At 36.7% G+C, this 21,353-nt stretch overlaps 1 long non-coding RNA gene across 1 annotated transcript; it reads right to left on the reverse strand.

The window, feature by feature from the left end:
• Window positions 1-4,096: 4,096 nt before the first annotated feature.
• LOC135071729 (uncharacterized) lies at window positions 4,097-9,218 on the reverse strand. The gene is made up of 3 exons (XR_010257316.1): window positions 8,824-9,218; window positions 8,698-8,748; window positions 4,097-4,816 (listed from the first exon to the last, which is right to left on the reverse strand). It is a non-coding gene; the product is annotated as an uncharacterized LOC135071729 (long non-coding RNA).
• Window positions 9,219-21,353: the final 12,135 nt, after the last annotated feature.

A 21,353-nucleotide genomic window follows, 5' to 3' on the forward strand; every position in this document is an offset into this window, starting at 1 on the left:
ATTGCAACAATCATAGTCGAAATTTTATCAATTGAACGAGTCGCCAATTTGCCTTCGGCATTTCATAGAGCAGCGAGCGTTTGTGAACTGACGACGCCGTTTGTAAAATGCGGAATCATACAATTTGCCTGCGACATGGACACGGCTTTACCAAATGGCTTTCCGTTATGTACAATAGGCAAAGAATGTCTAACCGATTGGAATGGAAGTTCTAATTTCAAATATCAGTTCGAGATTCAAAAGTTTTAAAATGGAAGGGTTTTTCTATTAGCGGGCAACGGCGACTGCGGCGGCTTGTCAAATGTATGAAAGACGTGTCAGAATATTTGCTTGCTTCTGCCTACATCTACCTATGTCTGAGAATGGAAAAGGTTCATGCCCGTTTTCACCATCAAACCCTAATTTTTAAGTGATCCCTATGGTAACAAATAACATTAATTTTGTTTTCAAAGGGGTCACTTAAAAATTAGGGATTGATGGTGAAAACGGGCATCAGACTTTTTAAATATAGAAAGCTTGAATATTAACTTAAAAAAAAAAACAATAATATTTGCCGACCGTTGCGTTTTTAGTTTCAAAATGATCAATTTAATATCAGGTGCACTCTGCGATAAAATGAGTTTTTTGGTGACTGTACATAAGTTTAATGGTTGTTGCTGACCTGTTTCATAATACGTACGTCCCGCATGTGTGACATTATGTCTAAATACGTATAACGTGACAGTCACACAAAGCAAGATCATCAATCTCTCAAACTCTCAATTAATTTGTAAGTTGACTGGGTAATGTTTCATATTTGGGTTCCACCCACGTAAAGTGGCAAGACCAATCCATTAATTAACACTCAAACAGAAGAGAAATGTATATTTGATTATTACAACTTTTACGTTAGAAAAAAGACAGAAATAGATGCATAATGATTTTCTTGGAAAAATGAGGCCTGACTTTTACAAAATAGATTTTCAGTGTCAGATGAGGATAGTGATTTAATGAGTCTATCTACCACCTTGACTGACCTGAAGGTCAGTTCACACGATATGCAATTTCTGTAAAATTAGTATTTTCCAAAAAGCGCGTGACGCCGGTTACCCTTTTTTTTACTGTGTTTGTTTAGAATGAGTGATGTCAAGACTCAAGAACTTAATTTGAGTTTATTTTTAGCCGCACTATCTCTTTAATTAATAAATACAAGCCTCCCGCTTCATTTGCGATCAAAGCATATCTACCTGCGACTCGAATACTGCCACTAAATAGTTGGGGCGACCGACATCCCTAATCTAATATGCCCGATTTTGGGGATCGGCAGCAACACAGTATAAGAAGATGCAGTAAAGTCAACATTATATTCGTCATTGGAGAGTCTCAAATCAGGTGACAGTGTAGTTGGTAAAGGTATTGTATGCTATTAATAAAATTAACGAAGAATACATATAGAGAGAACTAGATGACTAGCTTAGATTACGTATTTTTGAGGGATCAAGAAAAGAGATGTGAAAACGATTCGAACGATCTTTTGTTTTTGCTGTTTTTGTTTAGGCTTAATGCCTTCTCTAGTGATTTCTAGTTAAGCCGGGTGGTAGAGACATGCATCGAGCGCCTTCCTGGAACCATCATGCCGTGGCATATGCATCTGTTTTTCGGTCCGTTATCGGTTGTTATGGAAATCATTGGGGGAGGCCTTTGTCTAGCTGTGGACGTCATTTGGTTGAAACGAATGAACGAACGAACTTGAATCTGATAAATTGGACCATCATAGGCTGGGTTGCACGTGCACCATCTTAAAAGAACGCCACAACATCTTACGTTAGAAAAACACCGGTTATCGTTATAGTTACAGTCAGTTAGGTGGTGCAACTGAGCCATAGTGTAACGTCCGGCATTTCTTTGTTCTTCGAATACTTTGATCATGCTTCAATAAATGGCCTTCAGTAGAATTTTAGTAAAGAAATTTTGACTTTGACTTTAGTACCAGTTAGGTAACCTGTACGAAACCTACTGAGTCCCTTTGCGCTGTGACGTCAATCTCCATGCGAGAGGTCGTTGGGCTCTATTAGGTATTTCGATAATGGTTAGCTTGGACCTTCGCTGACGTGGGCCATATGAGTTTCAACCTGAGCAGGGTTGCCAGTTGCCAGTGCGTCTTAACAAACTAATTAAAAATTCAAAACCTGGCTGAGGGTGTTCGCCTCTATGGATTTATCGACGGTTTCTGTAGTATGTTTCCGAATATACCAATGAATTACTAAATTATACTTAATATAGTGTAAAAGGGGTAAACAATACTTCTCTATGGCTAAAATACACAAAAATACTCCTTTAAAAAAAAGAGAGACAGTGGTTAAGTTTGAGATATTACAAAATTATGTTGGCAATTCGATCCTAAAATGATTTCTATCATTATCACATATCTTTATGATTAAAAAAGTCACAAAAATAGAGCCCAGCTGTTGCAATGCAGAAGCGAAAGCTCTACCTTTAACCAGTAAAATAAATAAAATGCCTACATAAAAAGAGAAAAGTAGTTAAAACACTGTAAATGCTAGCAGCCCTATGTTGGACACTTGACAGCGCTTCTAGTATAGCAGAATTTGAATGGTCGCCCATTTGTGGCCGAGTTTATGAGAGCGATTTTGCGGTTTGATGAATTAGTGAGAATAAACGAAAATTGTTTCACTGACGTTTCCTAATACCTATTTTCGGATGCGAGTGTGAATGAAAGATAAAGGCTAAAGTATATCTGGAGTAAATCCATCATGATTTCTAAAATATCTTTTCGAGTTTTTGAGATGAGGGATAGGGTCGTACAATTTTATAAAGTTCGCTATGAAATAAAAAAAAATATTTTAAAGATTCATAATGTTCCATTCATTTTTTAAATCAGCGTTTTTCAACCTTTTTCATGACACGACCCCAGTATGAAAAAATATTTTGAGACCCCCCGATCGTTCGCTTCTTTTTTTTCATGCATTTTATAATGTTACAAAGATGTTGTAGGGATCGAATACTTCAATCTATACAACATTTACGCACTTGCATAATTAGATTTTGGATAAATCTATTTATCTTTAAAACTTTACTGTTTTTTTTAATGAGGTAGTTTTTACGACCTCTCGCGACCCCCCTATAGAGGCTTCGCGACACCCTGGGGGGTCACAGGTTGAAAAACACTGTTTTAAATGATGAGTAGGTAATTCACAAAAATTCCGCATTGCAACGTGACCACGCCGTAAGTCATTCAATCACAAATGACATTGCAAACCCATACAAAATGGCGGGGTCACATTATCATATGCAGTTCGTTACATGCATATTTCAGAGGGTACTTGTCGAGGTTGTAATTCAATTCCGCGAACCGTTCAAGACTGAGTCAACAATCAATAAGTCGTTCGCCGTACTCAAGTGATTGTGTGAAACGTCATTGCTGTCACTTTGACATTTGAAGAGCATGTATTATTACGTAGTTATGATCAAATCAAATGGCAATGGAAAATTTGTTCAGCTTTGGAACTAAGTACGTAGTTCGCTGAATACGTGATTTGACACGTGTAGAGTACACATGAGCTGAAATAACTAACCGTTATAATTATCTCTGTACTTGGAATTGGAATAAACACGGTACAAATACGTTAGAGCTTCTGTAATGTTTTATTCTTTTTTATAACTGTTTGTTGTAGTCCACGGTATACCTGTCAGACTTATATGTACATTTTTGTTACAATACTACATATTTTGTTATAACATAATGACAACACAGTGCTTAGATTAATGAGTTAATGTCAATCAATAGATTGTAGATACCTAATAGAAGTCTCTTGTAGGCCCATATTTATCAACGTACAACTGTTTTACAGCCATATTATGTAATGATGCTTTATTAAACTTGATATGGATTCTGCGATTGCTTAAATTTGCAGTGTTTAGAAATACAGACCAAAATCTATTCTTGAGTTCATACTTGAGTAGAGTTTTATAATACGAAATCAAACTCACATTGTTTGCGTGTTCAGAGTGTGTTTCTAGGCTTCTAATTTCTAGCTATTGTCTGTGACTCCTAATCTTCTTGTGTGTATGGATCAACACGGGTAAATCAGGCGACTTTGAAGATATACTGGGATTTATTACTTTACAATAAAGCGTTTACAATATTTCAGTTGAAAGTTCAAATGAGAATGAGAGACGTTAAGCGTCCGTGCAATCGTTTATATAGGTGTGCTTCAGCGCCATCTGTTGTGGTTTCTTGACATCGCGTGACGTAATCGATGCGGTGTGCTCGGTGATAGTATTGCCATTGATCTTTGGTTGGAGCTTCTCACGCGCTCCAATAGATGGCTCTTCTTAACATTCCGGCGGGCCTTGAGAGACTCCCTCTCAACATCTCAGCTCACGTCGTGTCACGCGCCGAGCCTCGAACCTGGCACCTCAGCGACCGGAAGTGGGCATATCTTTGAGAATACCCTGTGTATGACGCCTGTGGCCGTCCGAATGACAGCAACCCTTGGTACGCCGTCACTGCCTGAAATCAGAGTTATTATGCGTCCTAACCGCCATTTCAGCGGCGGAAGGTTATCGTCCTTTATGACAACCAATGTTCCAGTTTGCAAGTCTTCAGTTTTCTGTTGCCATTTAGTACGTTTCTGAAGCTCTGATATGTACTCTGTAGACCATCTCCTCCAAAATGTCTGCCTCAGCTGTTCAACTCGCTGGTAACGATTGAGTGTGTGCGTGGTTGCAGCGGTAACATCACTCTCTGCAGGTGCAGTCAGCGGCCGACCAATAGTGAAGTGGGCAGGAGTGAGTGGAGAGTAGTCGTTGGGGTCTGAGGATAAAGGATACATAGGGCGGGAATTCAGGACAGCTTCAATTTGTACCAAAACTGTGCTGAATTCCTCATAAGTCATGTTTACATTTCCTACCACACGTGTTATATGGTGCTTACAGGACTTGATCCCAGCTTCCCATAAACCGGCAAAATGAGGCGCGTAAGGGGGAATGAATTTAAATTTAATGTGATTATCTGAAGCGTAATCAATGATAGACTGAGAATTACTCTTTAAAAAATCTGAAAATTCACGAGCTGTTCCTACAAAGTTACGTCCATTATCGGAAAATATTTGATAAGGTTTTCCTCTCCGGGAAATAAATCGTTTCAGTGCTAAAATATAACTCTGTGAAGACAAACTAGTTACTAGTTCCAAGTGTATCGCTCGAGTTGAAAAACATATAAACAGACATAAATAACATTTTTCTAGTCTGGAACCCCTACCTTTCTTATTTAAAATAAATAAAGGTCCAGCATAGTCTACTCCACAGTTTATGAAAGGAAAATTTGCAGTTACTCGTTCAGTTGGTAAGTTACCCATGATTGGTTGTACTATTTTACCTTTCAAACGACAACATATGACACACTGGTTAACGACTTTTTTTGCTAAGTTTCTACCGCCTAGTGGCCACCAATTGTCTCTGATATGAGATAAAATTAATTGAGGCCCAGCGTGCAATAATTTTAAATGTTGACTTTGAAATAATAAATAGGTAAAGATATGTTTACTACACAATAAAATGGGGTGCTTTTTGTCATATGAAAATTCAGAATTAACTAATCTGCCCCCGACTCTTATGATTTTGTCAGCATCTAAAAATATATTTAAACTGGAAATATTACGTTTTGATTTATTTATAGCAAGATTATTATAAAGCGCATTGTATTCTTCAGGAAACGATTCTATTTGTGCCTGTCTAACTATAAACAATAAGGATTTGTCAAGTTCTTCTACTGATAACGGCCCGTGTAACCGCTCATCAATAGATTTTGTTCGTATGTTATGTATAAAACGCATTACATAAGCACAAGTTCTTTGTAATCGATTTAGTTTAGAAAATCGGCTGAAATCAATGATAGGTAAATTAGAATCGCTACTACACAACAAGTTTGTAGTGGGAAGTTTTAACTCAGGTAAATCATTTAAGTTCTGTAAAATATTATTTTGATTTTGTGACCATTTTATGCTATCTTCAAATAAAAAGGTGGGTCCGTTCCACCATAAATTTGATGAACTCAATTCATTTAAAAGTACTCCACGGGAAACTAGGTCAGCTGGATTATTTGACGAGTTTACATGCAGCCAAATTGTGTTGCTTGTCAACTCATTTATCTCAACAACGCGATTCTGAACAAAAGTCTTTAACTGATGTGGTGACATTTGCAACCATCTGAGAACTATAGTAGAATCTGTCCAAAAAACAACTTTGTCAAAGTTCAATCGAAGTGATTTAATTATTTTATCATACAATCTAGCTCCCAATAGTGCACCGCATAACTCGAGCCGTGGAATGCTAACCGGTTTCACTGGCGCGACGCGGCTCTTCGAACATAATAATCTCACCGTGATGACGTCATCATTACTATTGCACGTCCGAACATAAGCGCACGCACCGTATGCAGCCTCGCTCGCATCCGTAAATATGTGTAATTCGATCCTAGAATGGTCACACGTTCCTACAACATGACGCGGTACGCGAATATTATGTAAATAAGTTAATGCTTCAAGTGAGTAGGAGATCGCAGTTTAAAAGATTGATGTTTTTCAGAGAGCGCTGCTGCCCGTTCTCTGTTTGATGTGTAGTCCCTAAGTCGCCTCTTACGACACCCGCGGGAAGAGTAGGGGTTGGTGACAAATGTATTCTACTCTGCCGTCACCACACGGCTTTTATTATTTATTGATTTTGAATTATCAACAATGCCTGAAATAATCCAACCTAGCGTAGTGTTTTGTAGGTAAGGACCTGCCGGTAATCGCATTTTACCTTCTATCAACAATTCCCAAAACACGTCAGCCCCGATCAATAAATCAATTTTTGACGGTAAATAAAATAACGAATCGGCTAACTGAATATTATTCGGAATGTCTAAAGAGTTATAATGTAATGGAACTGTTGGTAAATTTGAAGTTATATGTTTCAAAACTATACATTTACAGCGAGTATTATAATCACCGTTTAATGACCTGACCTTAATTTCGCACAACTCTGTTGACTGAGTGTGTGAATGCCCTATTCCTGTGATATGATATGTGGACTGTATCGAATCGACTTTTAATTTTTTACGTAAATTTTCTGTAATTAAACAGTGTTGACTGCCGCTATCTAACAAAGCGCGAGCCTTATGATATACATTGTCATTACCTGCTATCTCCACTAAAGCTGTGGATAATAAAACAGTTTCTGACGCCTGCGTATACAAACTATTGTTCGAATTCTCGTTTCGTGTCGGTTCGGCTGTATGTAACACTGCCGACGAGTGCAGTACGGGGTTCGAATCCGGTTGGCACTCCACGACTGATACTAATGCGTTTTCTACTTTATCATTATTGTTACTGTGCAATAAACTGTTGTGTTTTCTACTGCACTGTTTACACGGACCAAAATAACAATCTGAAGCGAAATGTCCAGCTCGTAAACAATTAACACATAACCTTTTATTATTAACGAATTCTAATCTCTCTTTAACGTTTAAATCCAAAAACTTAGTACAAGAATAAAGCGAATGATTTCCGCTGCATAATGAGCATGTGCGGGTACTTTTGGAATTCACATTATTTTTTGTTGAAGCGAAAATATGTGATTTTTGTTGCGATTGTTGTTGAGGTTTTTTATTGTTATCAAAAGGGACTTTACTATTAGAAAATGATGAAGAATTATGCGCTTTAATCATTTCTAAAGTGTCAGCCTTATTTTTCAAGAATGTAATGAGATCGTCTAACTTAATGCGTTTATGATGCTGCGTAAATAAATTATTTTTATGTTCCTCCCACTCTTTCTCAACTACTGCGTCTAATTTGGAGGTAATGATATAAATAATAAGTGTATCCCAATATTCTACAGGTTCCCCGAGTGTCTTTAAGGCACGTAAATTCTTTGAAACTATATCAATTAATTTCCTTAAATGAAATGAAGTCTCTTTATTTAGATTTTGAATGGTAAATAAAGACTTCACATGATTATGTACCAGCAACTTGACGTTATTATACCTCTCATTGAGCAAATCCCAAGCTATTGTGTAGTTTTCTGATGTGCATTCTATTGATTTAATAACTTGAGCTGCCTGACTAGTTAGCGATGTACGCAAATAATGGAATTTACGAATGTCATCAAGCTGGGTGGAGTTGTGAATCATAGAAAGGTAGGTATCCCTGAACTCTAACCAATTTTCAAACGACCCGTCAAAGGAGGGTAGTGAAATAGTAGGAAGCTTAATATTTATCGAAGCTTCACACCTAGAACTAGCACTAGTTGTATCAGAAAGGCTAAAACGTTTTATTAAACTTTCTGCTTCTGCCATGGTTTCGTAATAAATATTTTCAAATGATTCACGATGTTCTAACTGAATTGCAGTTTCACTATCTAACACCATGAGCATTTCGATGGAGCTTTGAATGCTATTAAATTCACTAAATAATGATTTGGCTAATTCACTACGCAATTTTAATTCGGTTAATTGTTTATCGCTAGGACGAGAGTGGCTATGAAAAGAATTTACAAATTTTACGAATAACGTCAGTCTACCCTTGATTGAACCGCGTTTTTTATTTAATTCTCTAATTACAGTATCATCAGAATCTACGCACAAATTAGGAGATTTACAACGAACGGTTACGTTTTCAACACTCATTTTGACGATTTATAAAAGTGGGTACTCACCAAATTCCTGTAAACTGCGTACGTGACTCGTGAGGAAGCACAACACGGTACCTAGAGGAACAAGCACAGCTTTAGTAAAATTGAAATGGGATAAGATGGGGGAAAAAAGGAACGATTTGGCCAGACCCTTTGCTGATCCCTCGATGTGATGATGGATGATGCGGCTCTGAAGGTCCAATGTTTGCGTGTTCAGAGTGTGTTTCTAGGCTTCTAATTTCTAGCTATTGTCTGTGACTCCTAATCTTCTTGTGTGTATGGATCAACACGGGTAAATCAGGCGACTTTGAAGATATACTGGGATTTATTACTTTACAATAAAGCGTTTACAATATTTCAGTTGAAAGTTCAAATGAGAATGAGAGACGTTAAGCGTCCGTGCAATCGTTTATATAGGTGTGCTTCAGCGCCATCTGTTGTGGTTTCTTGACATCGCGTGACGTAATCGATGCGGTGTGCTCGGTGATAGTATTGCCATTGATCTTTGGTTGGAGCTTCTCACGCGCTCCAATAGATGGCTCTTCTTAACACACATAGTACGATGAAATAATTACCAATAAAAAAAGCTACATTTTATTGTAAATAGTGTAGGTATAGGTCTAGGAATGTTATTTGATCTATCTACTGAAGGCAGTCCCGTATTAATCAGGGGACTTGATTTGATAGAAAATGGTAAATGTTTGAATAAATATAAAATACTTATATTTGATGTTGAACAAGTCTGTAAACACAATCATAGTAGAAATTGTGTACGATTAAAGAAACTCCAACCATACTGAGCAAAAGTGCCAAGGTAATATCAGTTCGATAACAAATTCGTTAAGATTGCAGTCGCCTCATTCATAATGGAAACCCTCCATGAAGGCGATTGAACTGGTTGACGCAAAGATCGATGTTACTTTGTTAGTACAGTCTTCGGCGAACATTGTTATTTTTCCCCTATGCCTCTGGTGATAGGGATCAAGGTAATTTACTTTTACACGATTGTACCTATCTCTATTGTCGATTGCGCCTCCGGGAATATTCACGGTGTAGCAACACGAACGATCGAAATCTAAATAATAAAGATCGCAGACCGACCCCCCCGCCGTATAGGCTTTGGTTCGTATAGATAAACGCGTCCAGCTTTTCGTGACGTACCTTTATTAGTTGCATCAAGATCTTAGCTAGTAGGATAAGTAATCTTGTTTGTTATTTTTATATTGAACAGATTTTTATTTTCTGTATTGCAAACTTTTTTGAATTATGACTTAGCATAAAGTGTAATACCATTTCTCGCGTTGATCGAAGGCATAACTATGTGTGCCAAGTCACGATCCCAGAGCTACACTGAGTTTTCAAAACAACTCGCCTGTCACAATTTGTTTATCCCACTTATGATAAATATTTGTGCAACACCGCTACACGCGTCAGAAAAAACGATGCAAACAATGTTCACACGAGCACCCATATTAATACGGGTCTTAGTCGCACAAAATTGGAGTAATAAAAGAGGAATGCCAGCGAAAGTTTCGCAATAAACCCAAAGAGTATCGACTGTTAAGAAGTAAAGAGTTCTCAAGTATAATGGCGTGTGTATGTAGCTGTTTTTGTTGATTTGTGTGCAAACTCTTTTATTTGCTGAATTAAATTAGTAAGTTCTTCGATTGAATTATGTGCACCTGGCCTTGTTGTTATTCAAAATATTAATTTCAAAGGAATCAGCGTAGAACCAGGCCTGTTCATCTCCGCGAGTTTACATCGAAAACAAAACACGCACGATGGCCCACCTACAGGATACTATTCGACAAGGCCTCACATACGAGCGAACATTGACTCACGCACGCGTATTCTTGTGTATGATGGAAGAAAATAAAGAAAATGGTGTACTAAATACTGTGCAGTATTTAACGTCTAAATAATAATAAAAACACAGAATGTACTTTTTTAAGTTGCCTCAAGACACTGAGAGGTAAATAAGTAGTTAATTCATGATAATTCATGCTAAATATGTATTTCCTCCGCCATTTTCCGCAGTTTGGCACCTCACGTCACATCATTTTACCGAAGTCAGCCCTATAGCTTCGGCGCAGTGCCGATCACTGACGTTTGTCAACAAAATGGTGCTTGACTCTTGAGACAGGCTAAATTACACCATATTGTTAATGACATTGAGCATAATTTTTTTTAAATACCTTCGCGAAGTAAAACTTCTGTACGTAGTACTTATTATTATTCTGTGGTAGAACTAACAGCCTAAGGGTGGGTTGCACCATCTTACTTTAACTGTGACAAACGTCAAAAATCTGTCAAACTCCATACAAAATACACCGGTTATCGTAATAGTTACCGTTAAAGTTAGGTGGTGCAACTCAGCCTAAGCTTAGCTGCAGACTACAGACTTTTTGTCGGCCGATATGAGTCGGGCTGTTAATCAGTATGGATAATGTATGAAAGTGCGTACATTACACCGATTTGATATTGGCCGATTTTCTATACAAATAGAGTCGGGACCAACTATCGGCCGACGCATCTGCGAGTAGTCTTGAATGCCAAATCGTATAAAAATCATGTCTACATGACTTAACCTTAACTCTACTTAGTTTAATAGATCTTAATACATGATTGAAAGAAATCTTAGTGAACCCTTAGTAAAACTAGAGAATCAAATTAAATATCCAATTGCTGGCCTATAAATTGAAACAATAAAATAAAAATTGACAAAAAAGCTGGCTGTGACTGATTTATATAAGCAGTGACCCGTATTATTTTTATAGGTTAGTATCAAAATGCGAGAGCACGTGTAAGGGAGCTATTTAACAACCAAATTACTGAGAATAAACTTTATGAATATTATTTTATGAAACGAATCGGTTCGTAGAAATGCTTAATCGGATGTTGGTAAAAATCCATATTTATACTAGGTAATTAGCTATCGACATCAATCATGAAAATTCTGTAGCTTTATACAAATTTATTAATTAAAGAGATAGACACATTTAAAACAATCGTAAAACTGTTGATTTAAAAAGTGATTTAATATTTTCAAACGAATTATTAACCCATAAAGGCTTAGCGAAATCCAGCAGCGTCATCAAAATTGCACCGTAACTCGAATTAGGATCGCGCATGTAAACCTGTATTCATTAACGCCAACCCGAGCGATAGACAAATAGCTCGGCGTTTCGCAAAGACGGTAACGTTAACGTTTTTCGAGTGTTTCACGTGGAAAATAATTACATGGTACGGGTGACGTATGAGCGCATTTAAGCCCACCGAAGAAGGATGGCGACGATAAACAGGAACAATTAAAGCATTGCCAAGCGACGCACGCTTTTCTTTGCGCCTCCTTAATTGAGATTTGTGGCCGTCGAGTTCGGTATTACCGATAATGATTGCTAGTTGGTGTTATTGCGAGAAATTACGAGTGGAATTGGCGATACTAAACGCACGTTTGTTGGTTATTACGTTGTTTCGGTGGCAAGTGGTTTACAAATGATTGTCGACTCACCCATCGTCGCTACTAGCTTGAACTCCTTCGAATCCTCCTCCTCCTTTTTCAGAATGCGGTATACTAGTAGAGTCTTCGTATTGGGATTGAGTATGAAAAAATCCGTGATTGGTTAATATTCAAAATTGTTTTTAAATTCCTTAATATACTAAGGTGGCTGATGTATATACTCAATTTTATCCTAGTAAATCTCTCCTGTCTTCCAAAAAAGACAAAACAATTAACTATATCAGACAGGAAAATTACAAAGTTATCCGACTCGGCAACAACAAAAAATGTTACACGTGATCTCTTCAGTCGCCGATTATGGCTTACAGGTTCATTTTGCTCACATTGTTATGAGTATCTGGAGAGAACACTCGACTTTTCCATTTAAACGTACGGATTCCGGGACGATTAAGCGCTTTTCTTGGAAAAATGGAGAAATTTGAATCAAAATAACTAGAGCCACGCGAGCCCCGAAAGGTTAAACGATTTGTTACGCGCGATGGTGATGTTATAACAGGATTTTTAAGGGCTATGTTCGGTAACTGAATTGTGGTACATATTTTAGTACATAATAATTTACTGAGACTCCCCCCGCGACACCCGTGTTATACATAATATTTGGACCAGTAAACCAGTAATTTTAATATTCTACCTACTAGGTTTCAAAGAATTAATCCATACGAACATATTATTTTTCATCTGAAAAAACAAATATTATATTATATACTACCTAGAAATGGTAGAGTTACCCATTCTAGCTAGGCTCAACTGTAGTATCATTTTGTTTATTCCAGGAAAGTACTCGCAGATATTATTTCTCTAACAACTTGTTCTTTGAATAAGGTATACAACGAAGTATTGTACTGCACGGGTCGGTAACGTATTTCTATTACGTAATGTTGTGACATACCTACTTCTGGACATGTGAAACACATTAACGAATGTCAGTCGTCAATTAGTTCTGTATATTATCAGCACAGTAAAGCAAGGCTCTGTACTACCTATTCGTTCGTTCGTTTCAGCCAAATGACGTCCACTGCTGGACAAAGGCATCCCCAAGGATTTCCACAACGACCGGTCTTGCGCTGCCCGCATCCAGGTTCTTCCCGCGACCTTCACCAGATCGTCGGTCCACCTAGTGGGAGGTCTGCCTACGCTACGTCTTCTAGTCCATGGTAGCCACTCGAGAACTTTTCTGTCCCAACGGCCATCGTCTCTACGAGCTATGTGCCCCGCCCACTGCCACTTGATTTTAACAATTCTGCGAGCTATGTCGATCACTTTGGTTCTCCTGCGGATCTCCTCATTTCTGATTCGATCACGTACCATACTTGTATCCATGTACCATACGATACCTGTATTCAACTTCATTCCCAAATTGATGGTATCCAAACAGCGATGTTTCCATAAACTAAATTATGTAGTCTCGACAGAATCGAGCGTCATGTCACATTGCCCATCTGTTTTTAGTATTTCAACGTTGGCCATACATTACGCGCGGCCGTTAGCAAATTTGGATTAGTTGGGCGCACTTGTGTTCCACGCAAACGCGGTTAACAATGCAAATTTATTCTAGTTACCGGATTAATGGTACATCATCGAAGCACTTGCGGTAATTATGTGGACGTCGGATATCCTGGTGAATAATGAACGCAATGTTTTGCGCATTCGGTAGGGGGATCTTTGTTTAAAAAGCTAGAGATGGGGCATGCAAATGTTTTATTAATAAATGATAGTAGGGGGTTATTGTTTTTCAGCTGATTTGGATTTCAAATCTTTTGTTCATTTGATAGCACATCAGACCATACATTCTTGTTATAAAATTACGTATATGTAATGCTTCAGTTGTCAGTGCTGTCTGACAAAGAGTATTTAATATCAAAACCATGTAATATTTTCCATAAAATAATACTTTTGGCGTCCGATCATTATTTCCATTTAAGCTCTTACAAGCTCGCAACGACAATATTGGTAAAAACCTATACCTACTTAATACATAATCACTCGTATTAACATCTAAGTCGGTAATGGAATAAACATTTCAATTTTTATTTATTTATTTACACACATAGCAAGAACGGACCATGTATGTATCTACTCGTAAACCTAAGCTAAGGCTTTAATGTATTTTGTTTCGTAGAAAAACAGTAAGCATGTTTATTTATTGCAAGCGAGTGCAGATTTTGCAAATTTATATATTCCCGTAAAACCTAAAGACTAGATAAAGCTGGGTAAGTGCGGAGTAAAAGGTTTTATCGCGTAGATTTACTTATCGTCAAGCGTTTTGGTTAAACGTAAATATATTTTATTGCGTAAAAATAAGTTTTGAGAAAATAACTTTGAAGGTTGACGACCTTTTCAAAAAGGTTTTCTTTTGTTTATCTTTTTTTCCATAATCATCAAATAATTTAAACTATTGATTGTCCTATATTTTATATAAAATAAACTTTTGAATACTTTTATATGAACGGATATGGGAACACAGTATTTTTGTTGTAATGGTGACATAGGACTGTTTAACTTCGTTATGGCTGATTTGCACCAATTAACTTTGAAGGTAACTATAATGATAACCGATGGTTTTTGTATGGAGTTTGACAGATTTTTGACGTTTGTCAAAGTTAAAGTAAGATGATGCAACCCAGCCTTAGATGATGGCATATATTTAGATAGAAATGACTGTAAATCTTTAATATTCTGATTGGTTATGTTAAGATGTAAGTACCTATCTTTTGCCTGCAAAATTACGTTGGAAAAGGCTTATGATGAGAGGTTTTTCTGAGAATTTCGAATCGTACTTCTTAACTTACAGATCCGAGAAATTTCAGTTGAATTCATAATACTTATACTCTTTAATATCTATCACGCATTTGTTGCTAATTATTATAATTTTTCTTTTTCAGTCCAATTTCAATGTTAAAATTGGATTCCTACTTACTTAGTAAAATTTTTATTGTGAGTAAGTAACCTAGAATGTCAAATTCTATTCTATACATCGTTATATACAAAATTTTAATTAATCATCAAACTTGAACGTAATTACTATATTCATATACAAATTATTTACCTTAATTAATGTAGTGCAAATAGCGCGAAAACGTCCCCCGAAAAACGAAACAAATGAAAATCGATATTTATGCTTGAAAAAAAGACAAGTTTTCTTAGTGGCCAGGCGCGTGGTCAAAAAGTTTACTCATCACAGATAACATAATTTCTGTTTCTAAATAAAAACTTTCCATGGCAAAAGAAAGTAAATAGAAATAAAGGAGATAAATAACCCACTAAACTAAATCGTTGCGGGTATTCTAGAGCAATTTCGCGTGAGCATATTTTGTAGTGGCGCTCGATGTGGCCCTCCAAATTTCTGGCCCGAGGGCCCTTGACCGTGACTCCGCTCACATTCCTTGGGTTTTCATCTTGAGCGTGGTTTGTAACAATGAGACTCTTTTTAAGCATTCTCTACTTAAGATGAGGTCCATTTTGCATATTGCGCGGTGGAATTTTTAAAGATTTCGCATAAATGCTTACATTAAGGTTTTCTGGGTGTTTAACACAATGGGTTTTATTCTGATGCGTTTAGGTTAATGTGTTTTTTTAAACACAGGCTGGGTTGCACCATCTTATTTTGACTTTGACAAACGTCCAAAATCTGTCAAACTCCACACAAAAAGCACCGGTTATTGTTATTGTTACGGTTAAAATAAGGTGGTACAACTCAGCCTTAAACTGTTTGGTTTCATCTAGGTTTTTTTAATTAATACTTACTTGTCCTCATTCAATGCAAGTTTTGTTGAGTGAGCTTGCTATCAAAAGCTTTAGAATATGGAAAATATTTACCCAGTTAATTATTATTTATACAATTGTCTATACAAAATCTGTGCTTTGTCATCAGATCTTGCGTTGCACTGACTTTTCTGTCTCTAACTTATATTTAAGTATTCCCTCACATTTTAGTACGACGCGCTAAATAGGTACCTCTTGTATCGTACGAAGTTGTAATAGATGCGATTTTGCAACGAAAAAGAATAGTTTGATGTACTGTACGTATGTGTAGGTAGTTTGTGATTCCAGAGTTTGTTTTACGACATAAACCATTTCGCTTTATAATTTCATTGAGCTTGTTGTAACTGATTTACGCGCGGCCGTTCCGGTCCTAACCTTTCCGAGAGCCGCATCATAAACGGTTTAGTAACGGTTATGGAGCTCGAATTACGAAGAATGGAATCAGGGCCCCTCATTGTCTGCCCTTTATGAACGGAGTGTATAAAGGAACATAACCAAATGGCCCGTAATACGTATTTCTGCGACCTATAAAGCTGGTGAAATTGTTTTTTTATCCGTCAGGTATGTAGGTCGGATTTGACGTGCATCCAGTCGTTGTTTTTTATTTTCTGACCGCAGGCTATCCCTTGTGCTGGCGGGAATTGGACTGTCAAGCCAGCTCTCGCGTCTAATAAAAGTATTTTAGAATTCGCACAGATTTTTCATTCAGATGTTTTTTTGATCACTTACTAATCTGCTTCTCTAAAGTATTTTTTTTCATCGTCATCATAATTTCAGCTACAGGACGTCACTGCTGAACAAAGGCCTCACTCAAAACTTTTTTTATATCCATTAATTTGGAAATGCTTTTGACTCAATCCGTCACGTCATATCTTAATCATGCTCGTGACGTCACAATTTAACAACAACAAACTTTTACAACTGTCAAACACCCAATTACGTTATCTAAACGAGCGGATTATGCTGACCCAATTAGATTGTATTAATCAGCGTCAGAACAAGAGCAAAAACTAGGAATTAATCGGGAGCAATCCAAAGCTACAATAAAAGTGACGTCCCAAATTGCGTGGTACTTGAAGCCGTTAATAAAAATGGCGGGGCGTCGAAATTAAGGGCGAACACTGAGAGTCGTCATTAGGGTGAAACAGGGTTGTATCCTGGTGGTAGTAATAAGTCATGTCGGCCGCAGGACCCACCCCTCGCCCCGCGGACCTCACCCCATAGGATTATCGCGCGCTAAGTATGACCAATAGTCAATTTCACGGGCAAGTTGCTTCAATAGTAGACATAGAAGTAACATTCAAATATAAGCGTAGTTTGAAAACTCAATTGAATATTTAAAATTTTAATTCTGTCCCTGAAAACCCAGTTCATTTTCGCGGAAATTTATAATTGCTTACTAAGATTTTTATCTGTAAAAGGTAAGAAAACATATCGAAATACACGGTTTATACTTAATAGGTGTCTTTGTTTTAATTGAAATAGGGTAGGAAGGTGACATTAAGTTTCAGTTAAGAGTTATTTACGCGTAATTAGATTCCATCTTAAAGGTGGGCTTGATCTAAAAATATATGCGTATCAGATTAAAAGCAATTGTAAATGACACAAGGTTTAACAATGATAAATTACTACTAGCGTATCTCGAAGAAAACTCGCGTGAGTGAGTCTCTGCCGACTTTCGCATCCATGGTACCAAGTTTGGGGTTAAAATTGATGCTCACGCTGACGTGGCTCGTTCCCGCTTCTAAACTGCTGCTACAAGTGATAGGTAATTAAAGTTCGTGCTCCAATTTAAGTTCGTTTTGCCTGTATTTTTTCCATGTAAATAGCACACACAAATAATCGCGTAAGCTTGGAACACTTTCCTGGGACCCCGGTATCAGTTCGGTCCATAAACTACGCCCCCCTCCCCCCTCCGGGAACATAAGCTGTGCCATTTTTTAAAATGCGTGGATCTACTAGTTTCATGTTATATCGGCGCTTTGGAGTAACTTTTATTTTCTTTAGTTCTTCGAACGTTGCAGTTTTGTTCCGGTCGTTCAGTGTTATAGTTGTCAGGAAAGTTGAGCTGCGAAGCTTTTTTATAATCATTACTGCTTGCGTTGTTATTTCTCGATCGGAGATCATTCTATAGATCTTGCTTTATATTTCGACTTGGCTCTTTCTCTACACAGTAGCGTTTTAGTAGCAAATAAAAATAGCATTTCAGTGAACTAATTTAAGTAAAAAGTTCGCGTTCCGCGCACTTAAGTGTGCACGTCGCTTCATTTGTACAAATTCATGCGCTTCCCCGCAAATCCGACTAAACGGTGCATCAGTACCTGGCTGGAACGAGGTAAACAATGCCACCGTTTGTTTGCGCAAAATAAAAAATAATAAAGTCGGGTCTCGACGAGCGGCACTCGACATTCGCAAGTTTTAATTGCCGCAGTAGCGCACTCTTGCGGCCGCCGTCATCGTGCCACGCCTCCGCAAAAACTGACATCTCACCTAGAACGTTGTTAAGAATTACTAGAACTAGTTTCAACTGGATTAAACAAGAGTCCGTGATAAAAATTCATTAAAAAACTTTGTAGAGAAACTGTAAATAGAATAAAATTTACTCAAAGTTGTTTATATTGGTAAGAGAAGTCACCAAAAAATCCGTTAAATAAATAAGTATTATCATTATATTGCTATAAGTCAGAGTAGCTTGGTAAAAAATGTAAATGAAAACTTTCTTCTATCTAAAATCTATAGATCTGATCAAGCTATCTAGGTCTAAATCATCATACCATTATGTGTACCTAGGATAACAGAGAAAACGAAATTTTAAAATAAAATTAAAAGTATAGTTCTTATTGATAAAACCATAACATATTAACTTATTACGCTATAAAGATTTGAATTTGAATTTAAATAGATTTATTTATAAATAAATACGATATCACAAATCTCTGTAAACATCAATTAATACTTATGGCAGCAATACTGCATTTATCGGCAGTAAGGGCTTTATTTATTTACAGCAGGGCTGGTCGGCTCGAATTATCGTATAAATGAACGTTTAAAATAATTGCATAGCCAAGTAAATGACACAGAAACGTAAGTTCAGCTAATGGGCTTGCTCGTCAATAATTTATGTGTGATGTTTGTTCAATTGGACTTCCATGTAAATATATTGGCTCTTTTGTAAAGTTATAGTTACGCTTTTTTAAATTTGTGTTACAAGTATAAAGCGAGATGACTTTTATTAATAAATAATTAATTTTATATACCTCTACAATGTAGTGCTACTAAAGTTGTGTAAGTATTGAAATAAACCTCTACATTGAGAATATGTACCTACATAATAATATCTTAACGACAAATTGGAATTGCGGAAAAATAAAAAGAGTTAACTAACGTAAACAACTCTATGACTTCACCGTAAATACACAATGCAAACTGCATAAATATTTTTCAAGAACTTATAATAAATTAATGTAGAGTAAACGCAAGTACTCGTAGAATAAAGGTCACCCGTTTCTCGACATACTCGTATAAAGGCAATTCTGCTATTCTATTTCCAAGTACCTAACGAAATGAAAAATACTTTTCTTCTGAGAACTGGCCATCATTATTATGTATGACTTGGGCAATCACTAGCGTTTACCCTCCATAATAATGTATCATTTATTAAAAAGATATTTAAAATCTATTCCAAATTCAAATTATTAATTTTGTAAAACGTCTTAACTTAAAATTTCGCGCACGAACTCAACGTTACGCCAAACTTCGCAGGCGCATTTAAGGTCGTAACTGACATAACGAGGGATACGTTCGACATAATTACTACTTTTTGCTTGATAAATGTCTTGGAAGCTCGCAGACTGCTGCTTATGCCGCAGTTAACGGAAATTTACCAAATAATGAGCCTTGATCACTAACGATATGCCATCTTGCATGTGACGTGGCATAATCTTGGATATTTAATTACGTTAAGTTATCGCAAAAGCATTTAAAGGAAGTAAGGAAGAAACTACTTAATAAAATAATGTATTGTAGATTTATGTACTGAAAAAAAAAGATGTGGTGGAAAAAAGGTATAAGCAAAATAGGTTAGAAAGAAAGAAATTGATAATTTATTTCATCAGAATAAAGATCGACAGTCGACAGCACATCAGATTATACATTTCTATTGCAAAATAGCCTGTATTACAATGAGAAATCACAATTTTAGCTCGATGTGCTGTCGTTCGTACATGAAATAGATTTTTGAACCAAGTCTCGCAAAAAAATTAACGCGTACGAAGTCGCAAGCAAAGCTAGCATAAAATAATAGGATTTTCAGAATGTGAAACGAAATTTTGGTTTTCTCTAATCTGCAAAGTCTTTCTGACCAGCGCTGACCACAAATCAACGACAGAGAACAACTAATTCCCTAAACCTTTGTGCGTACTCTTACGACTATTTTATTAGGGTTGCCTATTAGATATTTTGTGGTACAATACCTATTTACAACTTTTATTATAGCATCATTTCTATAGTGCAAATTTTGCCGCTGGAAGTACGTGTCGAGTGTACTTTTACGAACTAAAAACAGGACACCAAACTAATAAAGATACAGAACGTCTTATCAATCCTACTCGTAGCTTAATAAGAAATTTTTAATTTATTTATTTTTGTAATGAAAAGTTATTAGATAAAAGATACATCTTATAGATAATGACGGGTAAATTCCAGGATAGCGTTGAAATATGATTGTAAATTATTATTTTTTGTTCATTTGTTGCCATTATTTATTACATGCATAATCGAATAATCGGCAGCCCTAGCTTAAACAGCGAATGTCCCCATGACCTATTTGTAATACCCTTTCAGTCGTCGGTTTGCTAATCGGGTTATCATGCACCCGCCATTGGTTCACGTGAACTTCCACCTACGCGGGATTTGCAAGAACACCGTTGACGAGGCTTTTGTTAATTAACTCTGATAATGCCGCATTAGGTTATGCTGTGGTCAGTCAGATTTAGTAGTTTATGTTGTCAACAAAGGACAAAGGACACTACAGTATTAACTTCATCCGGACTATGCTACTGCGACCCCTGTGTAGGAGCTCGCCTGCCTATAAAAATTAAAACATAACCTGTAAAAGCTGAGTAATTTTCAATACGTATTTATTTCGTGTTTTTAGTGGTAGTTAAATGTTAGTATGATGATATAAATCACTATGATGGCCACCTGGCATGGTGGTTCACGTATAGGGGTTGCAATCGAATATTCGAATTTTCATTTCAAATTAGTATTCGAATAGTAAATTAACATGTATTCGAATATTCGAATATTACAAAAATAAACAGAAAAGATAGAAAGAAGACAACCTAGTGTTTGCAAATGCAGTCGGAGGCATCAAATACATATCACCAACTAAAAGAAC

The sequence above is a fragment of the Ostrinia nubilalis genome, chromosome 5, assembly GCF_963855985.1.
Source record: "Ostrinia nubilalis chromosome 5, ilOstNubi1.1, whole genome shotgun sequence".
NCBI lineage: Eukaryota > Metazoa > Arthropoda > Insecta > Lepidoptera > Crambidae > Ostrinia > Ostrinia nubilalis.